This window comes from Benincasa hispida, chromosome 9, assembly GCF_027475165.1.
Source record: "Benincasa hispida cultivar pf3 chromosome 9, pf3_genome.v1.1, whole genome shotgun sequence".
Classification (NCBI taxonomy): domain Eukaryota; kingdom Viridiplantae; phylum Streptophyta; class Magnoliopsida; order Cucurbitales; family Cucurbitaceae; genus Benincasa; species Benincasa hispida.
The window spans coordinates 54,596,487-54,623,516 of record NC_143486.1 but is presented as its reverse complement, the minus strand read 5'-3'; the positions used below and the strand labels follow the sequence as shown (position 1 = coordinate 54,623,516).

General features: G+C 35.8%; 1 pseudogene; it reads left to right on the top strand.

Annotated features, from left to right (window-relative positions):
• Nucleotides 1-7,797: 7,797 nt before the first annotated feature.
• Nucleotides 7,798-18,138, top strand: LOC150033916 (pyrophosphate--fructose 6-phosphate 1-phosphotransferase subunit beta-like; annotated as a pseudogene).
• The last annotated feature ends 8,892 nt before the right edge of the window (nt 18,139-27,030 follow it).

Sequence of the window (27,030 nt, the reverse complement as noted above, 5' to 3'; positions counted from 1 at the left end):
TGCTATAAATTTGAAGATTTTGGTCATCATTAAGATTGTAGATTTGTATGAAATGTGAACTACATCTTTATTCGTCTAGACAATAATATGGGCAAGCGACTTCTATAAATATATGTTTATAATTAATTCTACAATAATATTTGCGAACCAAATTGTAAAATCTAAAAAAATATTATTAACAAGTGCTATTAAAGATAAATTATAGTATTGTTTTTACTACTATAAAATTGCTATAGAAAGTTTATTAACGTTAAAATTCATGCTTGAAGATGGGGTATTTATAGCTTTTTTCCATTACGATGAAAAAATGACAATAAAAATAAGGGACTTTCAATAGCGTGCCTAAAATTGCTATAGAATGTCTTTTATAACTTTTTTTTATTACTATGACAACTTTTGATGGTACTTTTCCAATACAATGAAATGTTTCCATAACATTGAATTAAAGCTATCATATGCAACTTTCTATAGTGATATTAATAGCTATACAAAAACGCTATGGAAAGTCGAGGACTTTTAATAACATCGGCTACGAAAAAGTTTATAAAATGTTATGAACACTCTTTTATAGCATTTTTACAATGCTATTGAAACATTTTGATTGCGTTTTTTATGGCGTTAGAAAAGCGTTATCAAAACGTTTCAATAACCTTTCTTTTTAGCATTGGACAAATGCTATTGAAACGTTTTGATAGCGTTTTTCTAACGCTATAAAAACGCTACTAAAACGTTTCAATAGCGTTATTTTTTACGTTATGAAATGTTTTTATAACATCATATATGTGCTATCAAAATAAACTTTTTATAGCGTTGAAAAAACGCTATGAAAAGTCATGGACTTTCAACAAGAAAATTCATTTTCAATGACAAAATTTCAGTAATTTTTGTTGCTAAAAGCTAAGTTATAGCAACACGTTAGAAATATGTTGAAAAATATCATTTTTAGCAACGAAATATATACTAGCGTCTCTAAAACAATTTGTAACGTATTGACCAGTGCTACTAAATTTTAAAAATTTTTACCAACAAATTTACCTTGTCGCTGAAAGTAACAAAATATTTCTGAAAAAATTAAGTAAATTTTTACACCCATCCAAAAATCTCTCTCGATTTGCCCTTTTATTTTGTTTTCCCTCCCATCTTTCCCCATTTCAATGTTCCCAAACCATTTCCCATTTGGCATCTATCTTTCTATTTCCCAAAATTTATTGCATCATCGTGTCGATTCACTCTTTTGGCGTCTGTCTCTCTTCTCAGTGATTCTTCCCTCCTGCGTTCTTCTAGTCTTGGCATCCCCCACAGTCTCGGTGGTTTCTCTTTTTGATATCTCTCAAAATCATCAATCAGTGAGCTTTTTTTTCTCTCCATATATGTTTTTCTCCTTCCTCATTCACTATCTTTGCCCTTTCAATTTGTCAAAAATGCTCTTAAGAATATCAAAAGTCAGTTCTTATGGATGAAGGTGAGGTTGGGTAAGTGAAGTTGCTTTACTTGTATCAAACCAAAAACAAAATCCCCCAAAATATAACACCCACGGAGTTTTCATGTAAATATTTATTATTGATGTTGGATTTGTATGGACGAATTCGAATTCACGATTTACATTTTGGCTAAATTAATTTTGATTTATTTATTTTGAGTTAATTGGGATTTAATTAGGCTTTTGGTTAAATTGAATTGTTTTAGTAAGATAATTCGATTTGTTATTGAGGATGGAAGATTTAAATTCACTCAAAGGATGATTTTGGAAAGGATTTGAAATATTGATTTTGAATTTATTTGGATGAAATTTAAGAAGAGATTTTGGATTTAATAAAAGAATTTGAAATTTGGAATTTAAAAGGGAAAAGGAAAGGGTTTTAATTATTATATATATTTACATACATATAAATAAAGGGAAAAAAGGAAAGAAATTAAAAATTTCCTTTTCCCCTAGGTGCATGCAAGAGCTCCCTTTTGTTTTTCACGCTGGAAGGAACCCTTGCCGCCGTTAAAAGGGAACCCTCGTCGCCGCGTCAACCATCCGAGTCTCTTCTGTTGCCATGTTGAAGTCTATTCGCATTCTCTTATCTATTGCCACATATTATGATTATGAGATATGGAAAATGATGTCAATACTACATTTTTCTGAATGACAATCTTGATGAGGGTACATGAATTGACCAAAGAAGCTCATAAAAGGTTAAAAGTAAATAATTTGCAAGCTTAAACGATCCATTTATGGATTGAAACAGACATCTAGATCTTGAAATATAAGATTTAACACTGCAGTCAAATCTCGTGATTTTGATCAAAACGTTAGTAAACCTTGTGTTTACAAGAAAATCATCAAATGTATTGTTTCTTTTCTTATTTTGTATGTAGATCATATACTACTCATTGGGAAATGATGTAGGCTTCCTTACTAAAATTAAGAATTGAACCTCTGCTCAATTTCAAATGAGTGATTTTGGGGAAACACGATTTATTCTTGGCATTCAAATTATTAGAAATTGCAAGAACAAATATTAGTCGTCTTAAGCATTTTATATTGACAAAATACTTGTCAGATATTTGATGCAAAATTTCAATAAGGGCAATCTACTTTTTAGGTATGGAATTACATTGTCCAAGTGTCCTAAGACACTTCAAGAGGTTGAGGAGATAAGATAGATTCCTTACGCATCAGATGTGGGCAGTCTTACGTATGCCATGTTATGTGCTATGCAGTTGAGATTGTTAGTAGATATGCGATTAAGACAATCCTCAAGTATCTAAGGAAAATGAGGGGCTATATGCTTGTGTACAGAGCTAAGGATTCGATCCTTACTAGATACACTGATTTTGACTTTTAGACCAATAAGAATTCTAAGAAATCCACATCAGGATCGGTGTTCACTTTTAATTGAGGAGCTATAGTGTGACAGGGCATCAAATAAGGGTGCATTGCGGACTCTACACAAAAGCAGAGTATGTAGTTGCTTGTGAAGTTGCTAAGGAAGTTGTATGGCTAAGGAAGTTCTTGATTGATTTGGAAGTTGTTCCAAATATGTTTTTGTCCATCGCCATTTATTGTGATAACAGTAGTGTTGTGGTAGATTTAAGAGAACCTCAAAGCCATAAGAGAGGCAAGCACATAGAGAGGAGGTATCACTTGATGCAAAAGATTATGCAACAAAGAGATGTGATCATCATGAAGATAGCTTCGGAGCAAAATATTGATGAACCATTTACAAAGGCTATCACGGCTAAAGTTTTGAGGGTCATCTAGAGAGTTTAGGTTTACGAGATATGCATCACCGATTAATTTTTCGTTCTTTGACAAGGAAATAATTGTGGAAGACATGCTGAAAAGAATAACAAACAATTAATCGTATCAGCTATATTTGTCTTAGCCCATCACACAAAATACAAGCATCTAATCAATTCAGCAAAAAAAAAAAAAAAAAACAAGCAATCAAAGAATCCTAATTAAGTTATTGATTTAGTTTTTTTGGCAACAATACTTCAAAGGTTTAGAGCAACGACCACTGAAGGGTGATCAACTACCCCTCTTTTTAATTGAGGCGATCTCAACTAATTACTAATATTAGAATAAACCTTATTCCTATAGTTCTTAGCTATTTTTTTTCGACCAAGGATTCATCAACTAGCTTAATTCAACCCGTAAGTGTGACCTTACCATTTTTGGATCCCAAAGGTACGCTTCAACAGGCTACCGTAAGGAAAGGCAACTGTTGAAGATTAACCTAAGAAACTCTATCAATTACTGGAGTTTGCGTTGTTCCAAATCCTATGATTAGACCCTTCGAATGGGTGATTGCTCTAAGATGACACGCAGACAGATCATAGGAATCTCACGGTGCAACCTAATTGAGACCATAGGATACGTTGACACACGTCCTTCTCCCATCTACTATGAATAGTTTCCCAATTCACCTTTGTATTGACCCATGCAAACACTTTCTGAAGGGAGACTGCATCCAGGGCAACACGAAACCGAGCATGGATCTCATGGACGTGAGGGCTAAAAATTGATACATCCCGTATATCATTTTTTCCCACTAAAGTTTTCTACCGTTTTGGGTTTTATTATACTTAGTTAAATTTTGGCTAATAAATCTATCTAAGTCTATGCCTATTATAACTCTTATAATAAGGTATTTACTTTGATGTTCTATGTGAATTAAACTATTTAATTAATCTAGTGATATTGCTTGCTAACGTGACTAAAGTTAATTCAACTCAAGCTTCGAGTCAATATCCAAGTAGGAGGTGTTTCGTAAATCATCATCTTAAATACCCCCAACCTAGACATAACTTCACCATTAGAGTTTCCTTCTAACTTAAAGTCTTGTTTGTCCTACTCAGTCATATTTTAAATCTATTAAAAAAACACTTAATTACAATCTTATTAGAATCAATGTATAAGTTCTAAATTGATTTTAAACATTTTATTAAAAAAAAAAATCCAATTCCCTAAGATCCTAAGTTTGCATGTAACTCTCTATTATATGTTGACGGTTACTAAATATTAATTTTATAACTATACAAAAAAATTATTAGCCCTATATTCATGCTTTCTATGGTTTAATTAATTATCTATCACATTCTAACTAATAAGAAAATCATATTACAAGCATTCATGACATCAATATAACAATTATATTAAACTATGAATGTGTCATGCTCAATGCAAATTGATTTTCAACTTTATTAATATAACACTTATATTAAACAATTCATGAAAATCAACAAAGCATATATAAAACATTAATAGATCTAACCATTTATATTTACCTAAGTAATGTCATGCATCATGCTTTTCCAATTCCATATATTTGACATTTCAAAATGTATTTATAACCCTTATAATATATTAAAATGCATGAACATGCTTAACCTATGGTGAGATTTATCTAAATGACATCCATAAAGTATTTAAATAGCAAATGAATTGCTAATTTGGCTCCTAGGATATAAAGCAATAAATTATAATTTTTGTAAACTTTATCCTAAAATAGTTTCTTCCGCTTTAGAACCGACCTAGACCAACCTAAACCGACTCCAATTGCTTCAAATCGGACCCCAAAACAATGAAGCAATCCACTCCAATACAAAACCAGATCAAACCACCTTGAACCAGCCGAACCAAATTGGAGTACCCTAAACCGCGCACAACGCAAACCCTTGCGTAACACAGTTGTAGCGTTGCAATGCTGCAACATCAGAAAGTGATTCTAGGCAGATCGTCGAATGTTCTTCCTTTTTTTTTTTTTTTTTGTCAAAATTGGTCTCGATCTTCATTGTTAACAACCCTAATTCTAAACATGGGCTTACAGAAGACTCGAATTATATGATAAAATGCCAAAAAACGCAGGGTCCTATACAAATTAATCAAATTAAACATGTAATATAAGACCAAACTTTACCATAAACATTCATTCGCAAACCACATAATGCAATTCAACCAACCAAACCAATGCAAATTTTGAAATTTCTAAATTAATTATACGAGTTGGTTTTTATACCAGTTGTAGGGTTAAAAGTCCTAACGTAATGAAATAATCAAGATCTAAATCGTAACCAATTGAGAAATTGAAATACTAATACACTAGGAAAAATACATATCACAAAGAATTAAAAAAAAAAAAAAAAAAAACCTCAACCTACTATACAAATTTTAGGTTAAGCATACATTACAAATTAGTTTTCGTGCTTTTTATTATAAACTTATTATATTATTAAAATTAAAATTAAAATATTCCACACACATATATAATTAAAATGTTTTAGCTTTTTTTTTTCTTTTAAAACTTATGTATAAAAAACACTTTTAAGATTTTAAAAACTTGTATTTATTTTTAGAAATTGACTAAGAATTTAACTAATGTACTCAAGAAAGATACAAATCATTATAAGAAATGAGGAGAAAATAAGTTTAGTTTTAAAAAACTAAAAACAAAAAAATGAAATGATTATCAAACGGGACCCGTTAATATGAAACTTAAGGTGAAATAATGGTTTTGGCATGCAGGTTGGACCAAGGATTTGCATGGGGAAAGACTCGGCATATCTACAAATGTTGCCATTTTGTGCAGATTTTACAAATTCAGTTTGGTGAGTGGGCATCGAGTCAACTACAGAATGATGACTATTCTCTCCATGGCCAATGGTTTGGAAGTTACCGTAGCTCTACACTCTTAAAATCACTCTATTTAATTGCAGTTTCATGAACAATCAACCAAAAATATGTAATAAATCTCACTACAAATTTCAACATCGTGATTCCATTTCATGTTCCCATTTGTCATTTTTTAAGAAACAAACAGAGAGAAAACTAGAATAATGTGAAAATGTTGAATGATATTATTTCCTGTACATAGGCTCATATATAAAGCAATTGTACATATAAGGAAACGAACAAAATTGCAACCATATTCTGTGATTAAAGAGGGAAATTTTCAAGCAGTTAGTGCTAGAATCTTGGATGAATTATACAACAAACCTAACATCCCTCCTCAAGCGAGTGAGTGAGATGACCACTTGGAGTTTGCCACGAAGTTCTGCAAATTTTGCTTCAGAGAATGGTTTGGTCAAACGGTTAGTAATTTGGTCACTGAGGATACATACCGAACATCAAGTTGACGTACTAGAACTTTACCACAAATAAAATGAATATTTAATTGGCAGACGAGGAAAAGGGCACTCATGTTATCATACCAGAGGATGGATGTGTGAGAAGGACGAAGGTCAACTTTTGTGAGTAAGGATTCAAGCCAACAAATCTGTGTTGTAACTCGAGCTAAAGCTCTATATTTGTACTCTGTACTCGAACGAGCCACAACATATTGTTTTCTCGAGATCCATGTTGTGTATGTGTAAGATATTGGAGTGTACCTATCGAACTTTTATACTCGGTGGGATTAGGAAGAAGATCTCTATCATAAACTAATGAAAATTTTCCATCAACAACAGGTTTGGGGCTGGTTTAAGGTGCTGGAAATTCAATTTATGCAATAAATCAATGATGTATTTACTCTGGCTAAGGATAATAAACCTTCTGCAGTTCGGTATACGTCAAAGCCAAGGAAGAAACTAAAGTTACCAATATCGTTTAACGTAAATAAGCAATTCAATTCACCAATAAATCTGGTAATAAAATGAGAATAATTTCTTATTACAACAATATCATCAACATAGATCAGTAAGAAAATAATAGTGGTTTCAAACTTGAAGGAAAAAAACGAGGTATCATCTTAGAGTTGCAAAAATTCCAGCCAAGTAAGATATTAATTTTGAGGTAGTCATACCAAGCTCGTGGGATTTGCTTGAGTCTATATAGAGAACGATTCAATTGACAAAGGTAGGATACTACTCACCTACAAATCCCTTAGGTTAGGCCTGAAGAGAATCGAATTCCAGTAAAATCGATCGATCATCATGCCATTAATTTTGATTAAGAATTTCAAACAAGATTATTTTATCTACCCCAACTCCAATGATTATAAGCAGAAAATTAGAAAATATATGTGAAGTTTTTAAGTTGACATATCAATTGAGCGTTGAAATTTCAAGAAAATATGTGTGTAGTCAAATGTTTGACTAAAATGTTGAGTAAACAAAAATAACCAACCAACTATTATACTTTTTTAAGTTACAAAAAGCTACACTAGATACCCTCGACTTGATAACTTAACTCTATAGCCCAAACATAAATTTACTAACTAAACTGAACTCCAAAATTTGTAACAATCCAAACAATCTGACTACATCGATTAGACCATCGGAGAATTCCAGCACTATTTTGGTTGGAAAATGTTCTCTCCTCTCTCCTCTCTCCTCTCTCCTCTCTCCCTTTCCCTCCCTCCGGCAGCCTATTCCGACCTAACTCCCCGTCCTCTCCCCATCTCTGACCAAGCTTTTCCTCTTCCCACCAACCTCAACCCTCATCTACGATCCTCGGCTCATCTATCTCTCATGGCCCATCCATCGACCTTCCCCTCCAAGCCTAACTTAGCCGTCGAAGTTATCAGCTATAAAATTAAGGACAGCCACTTTTGTGCCCTCATCCAAGCTGGTTCAGTAATCGTACAAGATGTGGAAGCTAAAAAGCAAATTTCCTTGTCAAAATCGCAGCTACTTTGGTTTGTGGAGAACATCTGGACCCTTTCGAAACTTCCAACATCTAGCTTCTTTGTCAAAAGCGAGCAAGATGCTTCTGGTGTAACCAAGATTTCTAACATCCGAATCTTTTCAAACTGGTTTTTATGATGTGTAGTGTGGCCTGCAGTTGGAGGACGATTCTTCATTCACGTTCCATCAGGAACTCTTAATTCAGGTTGATATTCCTTCCTTATCTTGTTAAATGATGCTTTGTCCCTCTTTGAAGTTGAACAGGTGACAAAAAACCCTCGCACAGTCCTAATCTCTTATGCAGACATAGTAAGGGGAAGAATGGTTAAGCCTGTTTTTCCAGAAAAACAGAGTCTCCTGCCCCCTCAGAACACCAAAAAACAGAGCAAATCTAATTTTTGGGTTCTAACACAAAATTCTCAATCTTCATAAATGGAAGACCTCGTGGCAGAATTCAAGCTTCAAGAGGAATAAGGCAAGGTGACCCTCTTTCTCCTTTCGTATTTCTACTAGTCAGTGAAGTCCTGGATGCATTACTTTCCCAGTTTCGAGAAAAAGGCAAGTTTGAAGGTTTTATTGTTGGCAAAGATAGAATTCATGTTTCTTTGTTACAATTTGCGGAGGATACTCTAATTTTCTGCCAAGATGACAAAGAAAAACTCAGCAACCTAAAGAAAATACTTGAATTATTTGAGTGGTGTTCGGGGTTGAAGGTTAATTGGGAAAAATTAGCTTTATGTGGCATCAATATGGACCATTTCAAGTTACAATCAGAAGCAGCCCTCCTAAATTGCAAGGCTATCTACCTCCCATTTATGTACCTTGGCCTTCCTTTAGGGGGGATATCCTAAGCAATTGGCTTTTTGGCAACCAGTGATCGACAAAGTCCAAAGCAAGCTGGACAAATGGAAGAGATACAACCTCTCAAGAGGTGGTCGTGCCACCTTATGTAGGTCAGTTCTTTCTCATATACCAACTTACTATATGTCACTTTTTCAGATGCCCGAAAAAGTGATTCAAACTCTTACTATATGTGATTCGAACTCACTTTGCATAAACATTTATTCGTCCAGCTCTTACTATCTCTGTTTCAGACTTCCATCAATAACACCATTTGTCTTGATGAGCTCATCAATCTTGCGTAACACAGTACTCAGCACCGCTCCATCGTTTAGTTCCTACATCTATCGCTTAGCTCCAACAACCCGTCGTGTAGCTCAATCGTTTAGTCAACGATCTCGCGCATAGCCTATCGCTTAGTTACTGCGCACATCGTTTACCTCCATCGTTTAGTGCTGACGCCTTATCGTCCAACGTATCCACTAATCGCTTAGCGTCATCGCCCAGTGCCCAGCATCCATCGCTTAGTATTTCGCCTATCGTCTAGCGCTATCGTCCAACTTCTACGCTTATTGTCTAGCGCTTACACTGATGTGTAGTATTTTACCTATCGTATAGCCCGATAGTCTAGCACGTGACTTCTTATTGTTTGACGCAGTGCGCATCTTCACGATCGTCTAGCGCATCGCTTAGCTCTGCGCATTGCTATACGATCGCCTACCTCATTGTTTAGCTCCCTTCATTGCTACACAATCATCCAGCGCCCGCCTACACAATCGCCTACCTCATCATGTAGCGCCACTCACTTACTAGACGATCGTCTACCTCATCGTGTAGCACTGCTCATTTGCTACACGATTGTCTGCCCAGTGCCTTGCGTTCAACCTCTCGCTTTCTCTACTCTTGCTCACGCGTTCTCAACGCATCAGCGACTTTCATGCAATGCGTTCAACTTCACAATTTCACACATGATTGTCAGGACTTAGTTTTATTTTATGCGTTTTATACCAAACGCCTGGTTTAGTAACACCTTGCACATAGTTGAATTTCCATTAGTTGAATTCCAAACTTTTTGAAGAACATTTATTCAACACTTAGAGTTCTTCCTTTTTAGCATAGAGTGTCATACCTAGTCAGTTTCTTCTAGTCATTAGCTTAAACAGACAAATAGGAATGCAGGTTTCATATCTACAATGAGAAATACATTTAATTAGAGCTGAATGAATATATGTGTATCAACCAGGTACCTTCATGATTCTGTTGCTCTTCTTTATTCATACATTTCCATACTGAAGTATTGAACCCATTGTGGTTATCTCTTTTCTCTTTGGATATGGAAGGATATTTTTTGGACAGAGTAGGCTTGTTACTCTTGGTATGTATGATCCCAAAGAAGTTTAGCTCAAGACAAGGAGGGGCATGCTTTTGCACTGTCAGTCAATTCAAATCTTAGGATTTTTATGTCACCTGGAAGCTGGTATATTCATATTGGTAAGTGGAAATTTTTTCAACCTTCCTACTTAAAATATATTGGGAAAATGGCTAGGGTAGTCTCTCTGTTTGTGTTTTTTTTCTCTAATATTTATAATCTTGTTAAATTACAATTTTAGTCCTTGAACTTTCAGATTTTTGTCAAATTTTGTGTCCAATAGGTTTATGATATTTTTAACTTTTCTTAAATCATATTGATTTATTAGATATGAATTTAGGATTCTAAAATTTCAATTTTTATGTTTAGATGCATGTATTTAAAACTAAAAATATGTTGAACAGATCAAAGACGTAATAGATTCATTTTTTAAAGTTTAAGGGACTTATTAGACACAATTGAAAGCTCAGTGTAGGGATGAACACTAAAACTAACATAATAGATGCATTTTTTTTAAGGTTTTTACTAAAAGTTCGGTTCAGTTTAAAATCATAAGGAAACTAATTTTTTCGGCTTAATTTGGTTTTTTATTTCAAAACCGAATTGAACCAAACCGTGTATACATATATACATATTTATCGATTTATTTATATATATTATACATTATATTTATTATATTATGTATAAAAACCAAAAATCGTTTGATAAGTTATTTGGTTTTTCGTGGGAATAAGGATTATGAGAATTAGGAAGACAATCCTATTCTTGTGAAGTAGGGATGGACACTTATTAGAGAATAAAATAATGAGTTCTTTTGGTTATTCATGTTTCAAATTAGCCATTTTAGTCTTTGAATTTTAAGAAATAGATTTAAAAGATCTCTCTACAAGTTCTCCTTTTTGCATGGACTTTTCCTAGCCCACGGAATTTAAATAGAAATTTTACTAGATGACTTATGTGGCAAGATGACTTGGAAGGGAAAATTTAATTTTAATATTTCCCACCTCTCTCTTCTTTCTCCCCCTCTTTATCTCCTCTTATTCTCGATCCTCCCTTTTCATTGTCAAGCTTTACACAAAATTAACTTGCAAAAAGTCATGGTAGGATGTTCTCAAAGCTCTCTTTCTGCCAACTGATACCCTACAACTTCTAACAAAAGCAACCAACTCTACATGCCCTAGCCTTCATAACTTGGTTTTTTTTTTTTTATTATTATTATTTTTTTTTTTTTGTATTCTGTTTGGTAACTGAGTTGATTGATTTCTTAAAGGAAGAGTAGTGACATGCATTGAGTTTTGTTTGTTCTTTTTCTGTGTTTTTTTTTATGATTGTAAATCTCGCTTTTGTTTGGAACTTGAGTTTTACTGAATGCGTTTGAGGCCAGTTGCTACTTCTTAAGGTTTTAGAGTGTTTGATTTGTGTGTTGTATGTGCGTGCAGATGAGATCACGAAGCTGTTTCCTGATCTTTTCGGCCAACTGTCAGCAATGTTGGTGCCAAGTGATTCCAGTTCGGTGCAGGTGAATAAGAAATTGAAGATCGGAGTTGTCTAGTTTGGTGGCCAAGCACTGGGAGGGCATAATGTGAATTTTGGTCTATTTGGTAGGGTCTCATTGTGTCCACATTTATAAATCAAGAATAAATGTTTGCTTTTCTGTTCAAGTTATGGCTATCTAACAGCTTCTACGATCTTTGTGAAGATTACCTACAGGTTCATGCAAAAGGAAGCACGTTGTATGGTATCAAGGGTGGTCCTACAGGGATCATGAAATGCAAATATGTGAACTGACTGCACAATTTATCCATCCATATTGCAATCAGGTTAATTTTCTTGAAGGGATTTCTTGCTTTCACTTGTTAGAATTGTTAGTGTGAATATGTGCAGTCTTGATGCGAAGTGATTGCCATTTGAATGCAATTCTTGATGTAAATGCATTTTTCTTTTATCAGGGTTGTTTTGATATGATATGCAGTGGGAGGGATAAGATTGAAACTCCAGATAAGGTGAAACTCTTTCTTCCCAGAATTTTCATTTTGGGACGTCTTAGTTGTAGTCAAGGCATTAATTGACAGTTCGGTTCTATTTTCAGTTTAAGCAAGCTGGAGAAACTACTCAGAAGCTTGATCTGGATGGCCTTGTTGTAATTGGTGGAGATGATTCCAACACAAATGCGTGTCTCCTCGCTGAAAACTTTACGTATTTTTTAAAATTATGAAATTTTTCTATTGCCTCCCTCCTTTTTGCTCTCTTTCTCACTCTCATTGTCATATATGGATAAGCTTTTGTATGTTATTTTTATTGCAAAAATATAAGGTCGAGTAATTGATTACTCTAGTGTACCATTTTTTTTTGTGTGCAAGACTCTGTTATTTATATTCCCCTTCCTTCTGTTGTTTTCAAATTAGGAGTAAGAATTTGAAAACCCAAGCGATTGGTTGCCCAAAAACTATGGATGGTGATATCAAATGCGAAGAGGTCCCCACAAGTTTTGGATTTGATTCTGCTTGCAAGGTACTCATTTCTCTTCATAACTACTTTAGAATTCATATTTCGTTTGGACTCAACTTTGGTGACTGTTGCAAAGTTGAAGTAGTTTCTTCAAGAATTCAAGGAAAAAATGGAATGTCGCATTCATGAGATGAGACTCTTAATATGCTCTGCTGATGTTTATGCAGATATATTCAGAAATGATTGGTAATGTGATGGTTGATGGTCGATCTACAGGAAAATATTACCATTGTAAGTATTTTGCTTAATGAAATTAAAACTAAAAATAGTTCTGAGATGCTGAATGTTCATAATAACTGAATTATTGACATTACAAGTATTTCAAGTTCAGATATGTCTACTTTTTAAAATATATATTTATAAATAAATAAATAATATCAATAATAAAGATCATCTTGTTGCTTCATCCGTAAAAAACAGAGCACTTCTCTCTGCTCAAGTTTATTAACCTTCTCTATTTGATCTACCTAATGTGAGATTGTACTTTTTCATTGTTGTGATGTTGATACCTTTTTGTTTCTCACTCAAGTTTCAAGTTTATTATCATATGGCATTAACAGTGTACATATATCCACAGTTGGATGGCTTATGGGTCGTGCTGCTTCTTACATTACACTGGAGTGTGCTTTGCAAACTCATCCAAATATTACTATTATTGGAGAAAAGGTAGCTGCTTTATTTAAACTACTTAAGATAGAAACATTTGTCAAGGAGGACATTTATCTCCACATGCTTTATAATGTGTTTTGCAGGTTGCGGCTAAGAAGCTTACCTTGAAAAATGTTACAGACTACATTGTCGATGTAATTAGTAAACGTTCTGAACTTGGTTATTAATTATGGTGTTGTAGTTATTCCCGAGGGCCTGATTGACTTCATTCCGGAGGTATTCGTCTTGTTATTGTAGCTACTTGGGTTTATTTATTTTGGTTGCATACTCACTATCCACTAAACCCAAGATTCTCGGGATCAATATGTCATTCTTGAACTGATATCATTTATAACTCGCTTTCTACAGGTGCAACAGCTTATTTCGGAACTCAATGAAATTCTTGCCCATGATATTATAGATGAGAATAGATTATGGAAAAAGAAATATTATAGATGAGGATAGGTTAGTACACCCAACATATTGAAGTTGTAACCATCCAAACAATCTGACTACATCGATTAGACCACCTGAGAATTCCAACACTGCTTTGGCTCGAAAATGCTCTCTTTTCTCTCCTCTCTCCCTTTCCCTCCCTCCGGCACCCTATTCCGACCTAACTCCCCGCCCTCTCCCCATCTCTGACAAGCTTTGCCTATTCCCACCAACGTCAACCCTCATCTGCAACCCTCGGCTCATCTATCTCTCATGGCCCATCCATCGACCCTCCCCTCCAAGCCTAACTTAGCCGTCGAAGTTATCAACTGTAAGATTAAGGACAACCACTTCTGTGCCCTCATCCAAGTTGGTTCAGTAATCATAGAAGATGTGGAAGCCAAAAAGCAAATTTCCTTGTCAAAATCGTAGCTACTTTGGCTTGTAGAGAACATCTCGACCCTTTCGAAACTTCCAACATCTAGCTTCTTTGTCAAAAGCGAGCAAGATGCTTCTGGTGTAACCAAGATTTCTAAAATCAGAATCTATTCAAATTGGTTTTTAAGATGTGTATTGTGGCCTGCAGTTGGAAGACGATTCTTCATTCACGTTCCATCAGGAACTCTTAATTCAGGTTGGTATTCCTTCCTTACCTTGTTAAATGATGCTTTGTCCCTCTTTGAAGTTGAACAGGTGACAAAAAACCCTCGCTCAGTCCCAATCTCCTATGCAGACATAGTAAGGGGAAGAATGGTTAAGCCTGTTTTTCCAGAAAAACAGAGTCCCCTGCCCCTTCAGAACACCAAAAAACAGAGCAAATCTAATGTTTGGGTTCTAACTCAAAATTCTCAATCTTCAAAAAATGGAAGACCTCGTGGCAGAATTCAAGCTTCAAGAGGAATAAGGAAGGTGACCCTCTTTCTCCTTTCTTGTTTCTACTAGTCAGTGAAGTCCTACATGCATTACTTTCCCAGTTTCGAGAAAAAGGCAAGTTTTGAAGGTTTTATTGTTGGAAAAGACAGAATTCATGTTTCTATTTTACAATTTGCGAATGATACTCTAATTTTCTGCCAAGATGACAAAGAAAACTCAGCAACCTAAAGAAAATACTTGAATTATTTGAGTGGTGTTGGGGCTGAAGGTTAATTGGGGAAAATCAGCTTTATGTGGCATCAATATATACCATTTCAAGTTACAATTAGAAGCAACCCTCCTAAATTGCAAGGCTGCCTACCTCTCATTTATGTACCTTGGCCTTCCTTTAGGGGGATACCCTAAACAATTAGCTTTTTGGCAACCAGTGATCGACAAAGTCTAAAGAAAACTGGACAAATGGAAGAGATACAACCTCTTAAAAGGTGGTCGCGCCACCCTATGTAAGTTAGTTCTTTCTCATATACCAACTGACTATATTATAAGCATTAATGGAAGAAGTAAGTTTGGTTGGCATACCAACGGAAAATTTTCCAGCAGCCTTAGAAACCCATTGATTAATATTTCAAGATTTTGGTTAAAAGTGGATTCCTTGGCAGCCTTCAAGGTTGGTAATGGTGAAAGAATAAGCTTGTGGAAAGATCCTTGGTTGGATTTGGTTCCTCTAAAAATCTCATTCCCTAATCTTTTCTTTATCTCCACTAAACCTGAAGGTTCATTACAAGATTATTGGGATGAGATTTCAACATCTTGGACTTTTCCTTTTAGAAGACTGTTAAAGGATGAAGAGACAGAAAACTTCCAGCTTCTGATTGGAAAACTCAGTCACTATAAACTTAATTCGATTCCTGATAAAAGACGGTGGTCTTTAGAACCAAATGGGGTTTCCTCAGTCAAGTCTCTTGTAAAGCATCTATCATTTTCCTCCCCAATTGGCCAGCCATTAGAATCAGCCTTATGGAAGTCTAAGAGCCCTAGAAGGGAGAATATTCTGATTTGGATCATGCTGAATGCCTCTCTTAACAGCGCAGATATCCTCCAAAGAAAGTTACCTACTCTCTATATTTCTCCACAGGTTTGCATTCTTTGTTGGGTAAACACATAATCTCTCTTGCATTTGTTCTTCCAGTATGTTTTTGGAGAATTTTGTTGGACATCTCTCTTCAAGTGCTTTAATGTCAGCTGGGTTCTTGATAATGATTTTAAGGTTAATGTGCTTCAACTCTTGATCGGGCCACGTTTGAAGAAGAAGCCAAGACTATTTTGGACCAACGCAGTTAAAGCTTTGTTATAAAAAATTTGGTTTGAAAGAAATCAAAGAGTATTTCAAGACAAAGCTTCTTCTAGTTCCGCTAAATTTGATATCGCTCATATCAACACCTCCTCCTGGTGCTCGCTTTCCAAAGCTTTTCAAGACTTCTCTTTACAAGATATCAACCTCAATTGGAAAGCCTTTATTTTCCCGCTCTCTTGATTTTGTAACAGCATAGTGATGGTTATTATTTTCAGTTTAACTTTCAGATAATCATTCGGTTGTAAACCTTGTCTTTTGCAAGGTCCTCTTCATTTTGTACTTAGCTTTGGATTCTAGTGTTTCTTGGAGATGATGAGAATGCTAGGGAGATGTCAACCTAGTTAAGATGTCTTAGTGCATTTGCTGATCCGTTTTGAGCTTTTTAGTGTGCTTGATTGTATTGCACATTATGTTTATTTCCTTCTTGTCACTTTTAACATCTTTCATTATCTTAATGAAGTGGATTGTTTTTTGTTCAAAAAAAAAAAAAAAGAGATAGGTTATGGAAAAAGAAACTTACTACTCAATCTCATCACTTTTTTGAATTTTTCCCACAAGCAATCCAAGAACAATTGTTCCTTGAAATAGATCCACACGGCAATGTCCAGGTAATTGTTTTTTCTTTTTGTTTTATACATGTCTTTCCAAACTGAGTTGGAAAAGAGAAGGCAAGAAGGTGCATATAATGGGCGGCCAATTCAAGGAGTAGTCACATTTCTTTGGGTACTTATTCTATTCGTGCTTGAACTTTTGCCATTTTACTTAAACGCTCCTGTTTAATAATTTAGTGATAACACATATTATATTTAGCACTTGGGTAGTAGGCAAATCAATTGAGATCTAAAAAACATACATGTTGGTAAATGCATTAAGATCTTTTAGATTCATATTTGATAATTAGGGGCACCAAGTATCTAGACTTCCATTATGAACTCGTAAAGAAAATGGCCAATTAAGTGATGGGTTAGGCTTATAGCTAATTGACTTTCAAATGTAAACTTACGAATGATACGAATGAATGGCCATGAGATAATACGAAAAAAATTGTACTTTGCTGGTTACTGCTCTGTGTGTTATCTCTGTTTATTTCTTCTTTTGACTTATAGGTACGAAGGGATGTGTGGTTTACCCGCGAACTTTGATTCAACTTATTGCTATGCTTTGGGTTACACTGCTGGAGCTCTCCTCTAGAGTGGAAAAACTGGACCAATATCATCGATCTGTCTGTTCCACTTCTGGTACCTTCTGATCATTTTAGTCTCTAACCTTTTAACCATTCATTCTTTTTCTTGTTATCAGTTTCCTCCATAGATTTTTTCCTCGTTTCTATTACTTATAAGTTAGTTATGCATACTTGGTAGGAAATTTGGCTGGTCGAGTTAAAGATTGGATGGCTGGCGGAACTGCATTCACTTCGTTAATGGACATGGAGAGGAGACACGGTATGATTTCTTCATGAAAACGTGCATTCCTGTTCTCATGTTTTTTTGAGTAACACGTTAATAATTGTTTTTCTAAAATATTTTTTATAGGGAATAAGAGGGGAAATGACAAACAGAGTATCAACAATCCAGCTAAAATGAGAACAATGGAGTTCACTAGAAGAAAAAAAAAGAAAGATGAAAAAAAACTCCCCAATCTATATTAAAAAGACATTAGTTTTCTAGTTGATGAAACTTAAAAGTTATCTTTTTTCTTTTTTTGAGTATCCAAATATCTTACTAGTTACTAACACAATACTATAAAGACTAGTCAAGGTGCATGTAAGATCAGAAAAACTAGGATAAAATTGGAGTATCATCATGTAAAAGTGGAGTATCTTTTCTCTTAACAATTTTGAAAGGCTTTGGATTGATAAAACATTTTCATGAAGTTTATTTTAATATTTATCATTTGATGATCTCTTTCTAAAGTTAGAATTCGTTTGGCAGGTAAGTTCAAGCCTGGGATCAAGAAGGCAATGGTGGAACTAGATGGTAATATGATCTCTTTCTAGAGCAAATTACGTTTCCTATAATCTCTTTCCCAGTCTTACAGTTCATGCCACTCCATTTGTCATGTGAGGAGGTTAGATAAGAATCCTACCATTAATTATGCAAGTTCAAATCTAAAAGAAGAATGGAGCAGGTAGTCTGGATATAGGTATCTTACACACCCAAATTGATGAAAATCGAACCTATTTTTCAAAATTTGGATAAGATATTTTAATTAAGTCTCGGTCAAATTCCATAGCACACCAACGCACGCACAAGCCGCATCGCTTAAGGCATCCTCGTCCATGGGCGCGTCCTTGCCCACCTAACCTCAACGTGAGGCCCGGCCTAGCACATAGCCCATGCACATAGTTCCAATAGAAACACAGAAAATAAACCATGAGCTTTACACAGCTCAGTCAGTGGAATCATAAATACAAGTCTTTTTCAGATCATAAGCATTATATCACGAGTTTCCAATGCAAACCTCCATCATTCCATGAAGCTTTTCACAAACCTACACACACGATAGATTGTTATTATTTCACATCTAAAAATATTCATCAACCTATGTCCACATAGTTCTCCCTTTCATGGGCTCAGAAGCTAGGCTCGTCGGCCATCTGACCATCCCATTCAAGGTTTTTCCTTCCCACAGGCTCAGGAACTAGATTCTTTGGTCCCCTGACCATCCTGTAAGGATTTATTTTGGGCTCAGGTTCTAGGTCCATAGACCCCTCGACCATCCCAACCTCATATTCATCTCATTATATGAACTACCACATATTAATTCTAAATATGTTTAAAAGAGTAAAAGGAGAAACCACTCCCAGTGAACTGCTGAGATTTCTTTTTCCTCACAGTTTACTCGGTTTCCCTTAATCTTCTACTGGACCCTATTTAATATTGAACTTTAAGCTTAGATTATTCACTCTTTCAGGCCTTATCTCAAGACATTTCCTTCTTAAAAAATGTGTGAAAATGTCTTAACTAGTTTACCTTAGAGTTTTGCCTTGAAATTCCTTGGTGATAGTTCGGAGTCTCGAGTTCACTCCCCCTGACCCGACTGTTTCCACATTGGTAAGCACCTTTCGGTTATCCTTGAATTTGACAGCTTCAGAGTTAGAATTTCATTAAGGCAGCCCTCACACCAAATCTACATGTAATTTAAAAACTTTTGATCCAAAAATCAACTTATTTGCTTGAGTAGTCCGGAATAACATCTCGTTTGAATTTAGCCCAGGCGTCTGTCCGTACACTCAGCTTCCTTTAGCGCTTCCGTTTTGACTTTCGTCCGATCAGCTCCTCTTTTCCTTCGTTGAACGCATGAATGAGTACTTACTTCTTTCTTAGTGATATTTATGAACTTAAATGGTTTGTGGGTTAAAGTGAAGTGTTCTGTTCCTTTTATAGGCATTTCACCCTTCTCCTTTGATCATATCCAGACATATTCCTCTCATTCTGCCATCGCCCTGCATCATCCACCTTCTATTTGATATGTCTTCTCCATGCATCGAACTCACTTTGCATGAACATTTATTCGTCCAGCTCTTACTATCTCTGTTTCAGACTTCCATCAATAACGCCATTTGTCTTGATGAGCTCATCAATCTTGCGTAACATAGTCCTCAGCACCGCTCCATCGTTTAGTTCCTACATCTATCGCTTAGCTCCAACAACCCGTCGTGTAGCTCAATTGGAATGAGGATAGCTAATTAATTACTCTAGTGTACCATTTTTTTTTGTGTGCAAGACTGTTATTTATATTCCCCTTCTTTCTATTGTTTTCAAATTAGGAGTAAGAAGTTGAAAACCTGAGTGATTGGTTGCCCAAAAACTATTGATGGTGATCTCCAATGCAAAGAGGTCCCCACAAGTTTTGGATTTGATTCTGTTTGCAAGGTACTCATTTCTCTTCGTAACTGCTTTAGAATTCATATTTCGTTGAGACTCAACTTTGGTGATTGTTGCAAAGGTAGCTTTATTTAAACTACTTAAGATAGAAACCTTTGTCAAGGAGGACATTTATCTCCACATGCTTTACCAGATAGAAATCTTTGTCAAAAAGGCCATTTACCTCCACATGCGACCCTAGGGTTGTTTATTCTCTTTGAGAACTAGATTTTGTCTCAGTAATAACTAATAATCTCTGCAACAGATACTCTCATGTAAACATGAAAATTGAAATTGTTGAGTCAGTTAATATATCCTGTTTCAGAATTTCATCTTCTTGCATTTTTACATGGAATGGTAAATATCAAAAAAAAACTTAAGGGTAAAGATGAAAATTTGTGATAAACAAAGGATTCATGGAATTAGGTTGAAACTTTTAATATGGTGCAATGGAACTAAGTATTGACATCCCATATCATATTCAATTGCCCAAGTGATATCGGATGCCTTTTTTGTCAGCTTTGAAAAATTTGTTCTCTACCACCTAGTTGTAGTTGACTCATGGAGATTTATTGGATTTTAATGTATGCAGGCGAAAAAATTTTCAGACAAAAAATAATGTGTTTTGAATGTTGACTCATTTATTAATAGAGCTTTAGTTTATAGGGTACATCGAATTTATAATGTGTTTTGCAGGTTGCGGCTAAGAAGCTTACCTTGAAAAACGTTACAGACTACATTGTCGATGTAATTAGTAAACGTTCTGAACTTGGTTATTAATTATGGTGTTGTAGTTATTCCCCATGGCCTGATTGACTTCATTCCGGAGGTATTTGTCTTGTTATTGTAACTAATTGTGTTTATTTCTTTTTGTTGTATGCTCACTATCCACTAAACCTAAGATTCTCGGGATCAATATGTCATTCTTGAACTGATATCATTTATAACCCGCTTTCTACAGGTGCAGCAACTTATTTCGGAACTCAATGAAATTCTTACCCATGATATTATAGATGAGGATAGGTTATGGAAAAAGAAATATTATAAATGAGGATAGGTTAGTACACCCAACATATTGAAGTTAACACAATGGAAGAACAAATGCAAGAGAGATTATGACTTTACCCAACAAAGAGTGAAAACCTGTGGAGAAATATAGTGAGTACGTAACTTCATTTGGAGGATATCTGCGCTGTTAAGAGAGCCATTCAGCATGATCCAAATCAGAATATTCACCCTTCTAGGGCTTTTAGACTTCCATAAGGCTGATTCTAATGGCTGAAAAATTGGGGAGGAGAAGGATAGATGCTTTACAAGAGACTTGACTGAGAAAACCCCACTTGGTTCTAAAGACCACCGTCTTTTATTAGGAATCGAATTAAGTTTACAGTGATTGAGTTCTCTAGTCAGAAGCTCGAAGTTTTCTGCCTCTTCATCCTTTAACAGTCATTTAAAAGGAAAAGTCCAAGATGTTGAAATCTCATCCCAATAATCTTGTAATGAACCTTTGGGTTTAGTGGAGATAGAGAAAAGATTAGGGAATGAGATTTTTAGAGGAACCAAATCCAACCAAAGATCTCTCCGAAAGCTTATTCTTTCACATTACCAACTTTGAAGGTTGCCAAGGAATCCACTTTTAACCAAAATCTTGAAATATTAATCCATGGGCTTCTAAGGCTGCTGGAAAATTTGCCATTGCTATGCCAACCAAACTTACTTCTTCCATGAATGCTTATAATTACTTTCCTCCAAAGTGAGTTGACCTCAAAGAAAAACCTCCACCCCCATTTTGCTACAAGGCCCTGATTTATGAGTTTCAAGCACCCAATGCCGAGACCACCATCTTCTTGGGACCGTGAAGCTATGGTCCATTTAATCAGATGATTTATTTTGCTTCCGGAATGCCCTTCCCAAAGAAAATCCTTCAATGTTCTCTCTAGAGTTTGAATCACCTTTTCTCACATCTGAAAAAGTGACATATAGTAAGTTGGTATATGAGAAAGAACTGACTTACATAGGGTGGCGCGACCACCTCTTGAGAGGTTGTATCTCTTCCATTTGTCTAGTTTGCTTTGGACTTTGTCGATCACTGGTTACCATAAAACTATAGGGTATCTCCCTAAAGGAAGGCCAAGGTAAATAAATGGGAGGTAGACAGCCTTGCAATTTAGGAGGGCTGCTTCTGATTGTAACTTGAAATGGTCTATATTGATGCCACATAAAGCTGATTTTTTCCAATTAACCTTCAGCATCGAACACCACTCAAATAATTCAAGTATTTTCTTTAGGTTGCTGAGTTTTTCTTTGTCATCTTGGCAGAAAATTAGAGTATCATCTGCAAATTGTAAAATAGAAACATCAATTCTATCTTTGCCAACAAGAAAACCTTCAAACTTGCCTGTTTCTCGAAACTGGGAAAGTAATGCATTTAAGACTTCACTAACTAGTAGAAAGAAGAAAGGAGAAAGAGGGTCACCTTGCGTTATTCCTCTTGAAGCTTGAATTCTGTCATGAGGAGTCCTCGACCCGCAACAGATAGAGGAGGATTTATTCAATCACATAGTGTGGGCTCCTAGAATATGGCGCCCTTGGGGCTTTCTATTTGATTGTATCGAAAGGCCCAATGAATTGGGATTTCCCTATTGGGCTAGGTCATTTCGGGGCAAGCGGATCATTTATGATGAAGAGGATGAGCTTCAAGAGAATGATTCGGAGTTCTTGCAGAGTGGAACCGTGCAGTACCAGACACGAGATAGATCTTCCAAAGAACAAGGCTTTTTTCGAATAAGCCAATTCATTTGGGATCCTGCAGATCCATTCTTTTTCCTATTCAAATACTATAAGTATCTCACGGTCTCATCTTATAATACTTCAGGTGCTAATGAAATTATTTTAGTGAAATTTAACTGTCTCAATTCGCGGGCAATCGCACCAAAAATTCGAGTTCCTTTTGGATTTCCTTCTTGATCAATAACAACCGCAGCATTGTCATCATATCGTATTATCATACCGTTTTCTCGTTTGAGTTCTTTACAAGTACGTACAATTACAGCTCTGATCACTTCTGATCTTTCTAGAGGTGTATTTGGGACGGCTTTCTTGATTACAGCAACAATAACGTCACCAATATGAGCATATCGTCGATTACTAGCCCCTATGATTCGAATACACATCAATTCTCGGGCTCCGCTGTTATCTGCTACATTCAAAAGGGTTTGAGGTTGAATCATATTATTTTGGAATCTTTTCTTTCAATGCAAAGGGCGAAGTAAAAAAAAAAGAAATATTGTTTTTCCAAAAAAAAAGAAATCTGCAATTGTTTTTTTTTTTTCATCTCAAACAAAGACCGCTTTCCTTTGATTCTACATTTTTATCCCGAAGTAATGAATTGGGTTCGTATAGGCATTTTGGGTGCCGCTATTGAAATAGATTTTCTGGCTATATTTTCGGCTACTCCACTAATTTCATAAAGTATTCTACCTGGTTTAACAACAGCTACCCAATATTCGGGGGATCCTTTCCCTGAACCCATACGTGTTTCTGTGGGTCTTAGTGTAATGGGTTTGTCTGGAAATATACGTACCCATATTTTTCCGCCATTTATGAAGATTGAGAATTTTGTGTTATAACCCAAAAATTAGATTTGCTCTGTTTTTTGGTGTTCTGAGGGGGCAGGGGACTCTATTTTTCAAGAAACTACTTCAACTTTGCAACAGTCACCAAAGTTGAGTCCAAACGAAATATGAATTCTAAAGCAGTTACGAAGAGAAATGAGTACCTTGCAAGCAGAATCAAATCCAAAACTTGTGGGGAACTCTTTGCATTTGAGATCACCATCAATAGTTTTTGGGCAACCAATCACTTGGGTTTTCAAATTCTTAATTCTAATTTGAAAACAACAGAAAGAAGGGGAATATAAATAATAGAGTCTTACACACAAAAAAAATGGTACCCTAGAGTAATTAATTACTCGACCTTATATTTCTGCAATAAAAACAACATATAATAGCTTATCCATATATGACAATGAGAGTGAGAAAGAGAGAGCAAAAAGGAGGGAGGAAATAGACAAATTTCGTAGTTCTAAAAAATAACTAAAGTTTTCAACGAAGAGAAAGGCATTTGTATTGGATCATATCCACCAATTACAACAAGGCCATCCAGATCAAGCTTCTGAGTAGTTTCTTCAGCTTGCTTAAACTGAAAATAGAATCAAACTGTCAATTAATTCCTTGACTACAACTAAGACGTCTCAAAATGAAAATTCTTGAAAGAAAGAGTTTCACTTGATATGGAGTTTCAATCTTAACCCTCCCACTGCATATCTTATCAAAACCACAATGATAAAAGAAAAATGTATTTAAATCAAGAATTGCATTCAAATGGCAATCACTTCGCATCAAAACTGTATATATTCACACTAACAATTCTAAAAAGTGAAAGCTACAAATCCCTTCAAGAAAATTAAACTAATTGCGATATGGGTAGATAAATTGTACAGTTAGTTCTACATGTTAACATTTCATGATCACTAAGAAAGAAGTAAGATCCATTCGTGCGTTGAACGAAGGAAAAGAGGCGCTGATCGAACGAAAGTCAAAACGGAGGCATTGAAGGAAGCTGAGTGTACGGACAGATGCCTAGGCTAAATTCAAATGAGAAGTTATTCCGGACTACTCGTGCAAATCAGATGATTTTTAGACCAAAAGTTTTTAAATTGAATGTAGATTTGGTGTGAGGGCTGCCTTAATGAAATTCTAACTCTAAGGCTGTCAAATTCAAGGAAAACCGAGAGGTGCTCACCAGTGTGGAAACAGTCGGGCCAGGGGGAGTGAACTCGAGACTCCGAACTATCACCAAAGAATTTCAAGGCGAAACTCTAAGGTAAACTAGTAAGACATTTTCACACATTTTTTAATAAGGAAATGTCTTGAGATAAGGCCTGAAAGAGTAACTAGTTTACCTTAGAGTTTCGCCGTGAAATTCCTTGGTGATAGTTCAGAGTCTCGAGTTCACTCCCCCTGACCCGACTGTTTCCACACTGGTGAGCACCTCTCGGTTTTTCTTGAATTTGACAGCCTCAGAGTTAGAATTTCATTAAGGCAGCCCTCATACCAAATCTACATTCATTTTAAAAACTTTTGGTCCAAAAATCAACTTATTTGCTTGAGTAGTCCGGAATAACTTCTCGTTTGAATTTAGCCTAGGCATCTGTCCGTACACTCAGCTTCCTTCAGCCCGTCTGTTTTGACTTTCGTCCAATCAGCGCCTCTTTTCCTTCATTCAACGCATGAATGGCTCTTACTTACTCCTTTCTTAGTGATATTTATGAACATAAATGGTTTGTGGGTTAAAGTGAAGTGTTCTGCTCCTTTTATAGGCATTTCACCTTTCTCCTTTACCCGACACCTCCTCCTTTGATCATATCCAGACATATTCCTCTCATTCTTCCAACGCCCTGCCTCATCCACCTTCTATTTGATATGTCTTCTCCATGCATCGAACTCACTTTGCATGAACATTTATTCGTCCAGCTCTTACTATCTCTGTTTCAGACTTCCATCAATAACGCCATTTGTCTAGATGAGCTCATCAATCTTGCGTAACACAGTCCTCAGCACTGCTCCATCGTTTAGTTCCTACATCTATCACTTAGCTCCAACAACCCGTCGTGTAGCTCAATCGTTTAGTCAACGATCTCGAGCATAGCCTATCGCTTCGCTACTGCGCACATCGTTTACCTCCATCGTTTAGGGCTGACACCTTATCGTCCAACGTATCCACTAATTGCTTAGCGTCATCGCCCAGCGCCCAGCGTCCATCGCTTAGTATTTCGCCTAACGTCTAGCGCTATCGTCCAACTTCTACGCTTATTGTCTAGCGCTTACACTCATGTGTAGTATTTTACCTATCGTATAGCCCGATAGTCTAGAACGTGACTTCTTATTATTTGACGCAGTGTGCATCTTCACGATCGTCTAGCGCATCGCTTAGCTCTGCGCTTTGCTATACGATCGCCTACCTCATTGTTTAGCTCCCTTCATTGCTACACAATCATCCAGCGCCCGCCTACACAATCGCCTACCTCATCATGTAGCGCCACTCACTTACTAGACGATCGTCTACCTCATTGTGTAGCACTGCTCATTTGCTACACGATTGTCTGCCCAGTGCCTTGCGTTCAACCTCTCGCTTTCTCTGCTCTTGCTCACGCGTTCTCAACGCATCGGCGATTTTCATGCAATGCGTTCAACTTCACAATTTCACACATGATTGTCAGGACTTAGTTTTATTTTATGCGTTTTATACTAAATGCCTGGTTTAGTAACACCTTGCACATAGTTGAATTTCTATTAGTTGAATTCCAAACTTTTTGAAGAACATTTATTCAACACTTAGAGTTCTTCCTTTTTAGCATAGGGTTTCATACCTAGTCAGGTTCTTCTAGTCATTAGCTTAAACAGGCAAATAGGAATGCAGGTTTCATATCTACAATGAGAAATACATTTAATTAGAGCTGAATGAATATATGTGTATCAACCAGGTACCTTCATGATTCTGTTGCTCTTCTTTATTCATACATTTCCATACTGAAGTATTGAACCCATTGTGGTTATCTCTTTTCTCTTTGGATATGGAAGGATATTGTTTGGACAGAGTAGGCTTGTTACTCTTGGTATGTATGATCCCAAAGAAGTTTAGCTCAAGACAAGGAGGGGCATGCTTTTGCACTGTCAGTCAGTTCAAATCTTGGGATTTTTATGTCACCTGGAAGCTGGTATATTCATATTGGTAAGTGGAAATTTTTTCAACCTTCCTGCTTAAAATATATTGGGAAAATGGCTAGGGTAGTCTCTCTGTTTGTGTTTTTTTTTCTCTAATATTTATAATCTTGTTAAATTACAATTTTAGTCCTTGAACTTTCAGATTTTTGTCAAAATTTTGTGTCCAATAGGTTTATGATATTTTTAACTTTTCTTAAATCATATTGATTTATTAGATATGAATTTAGGATTCTAAAA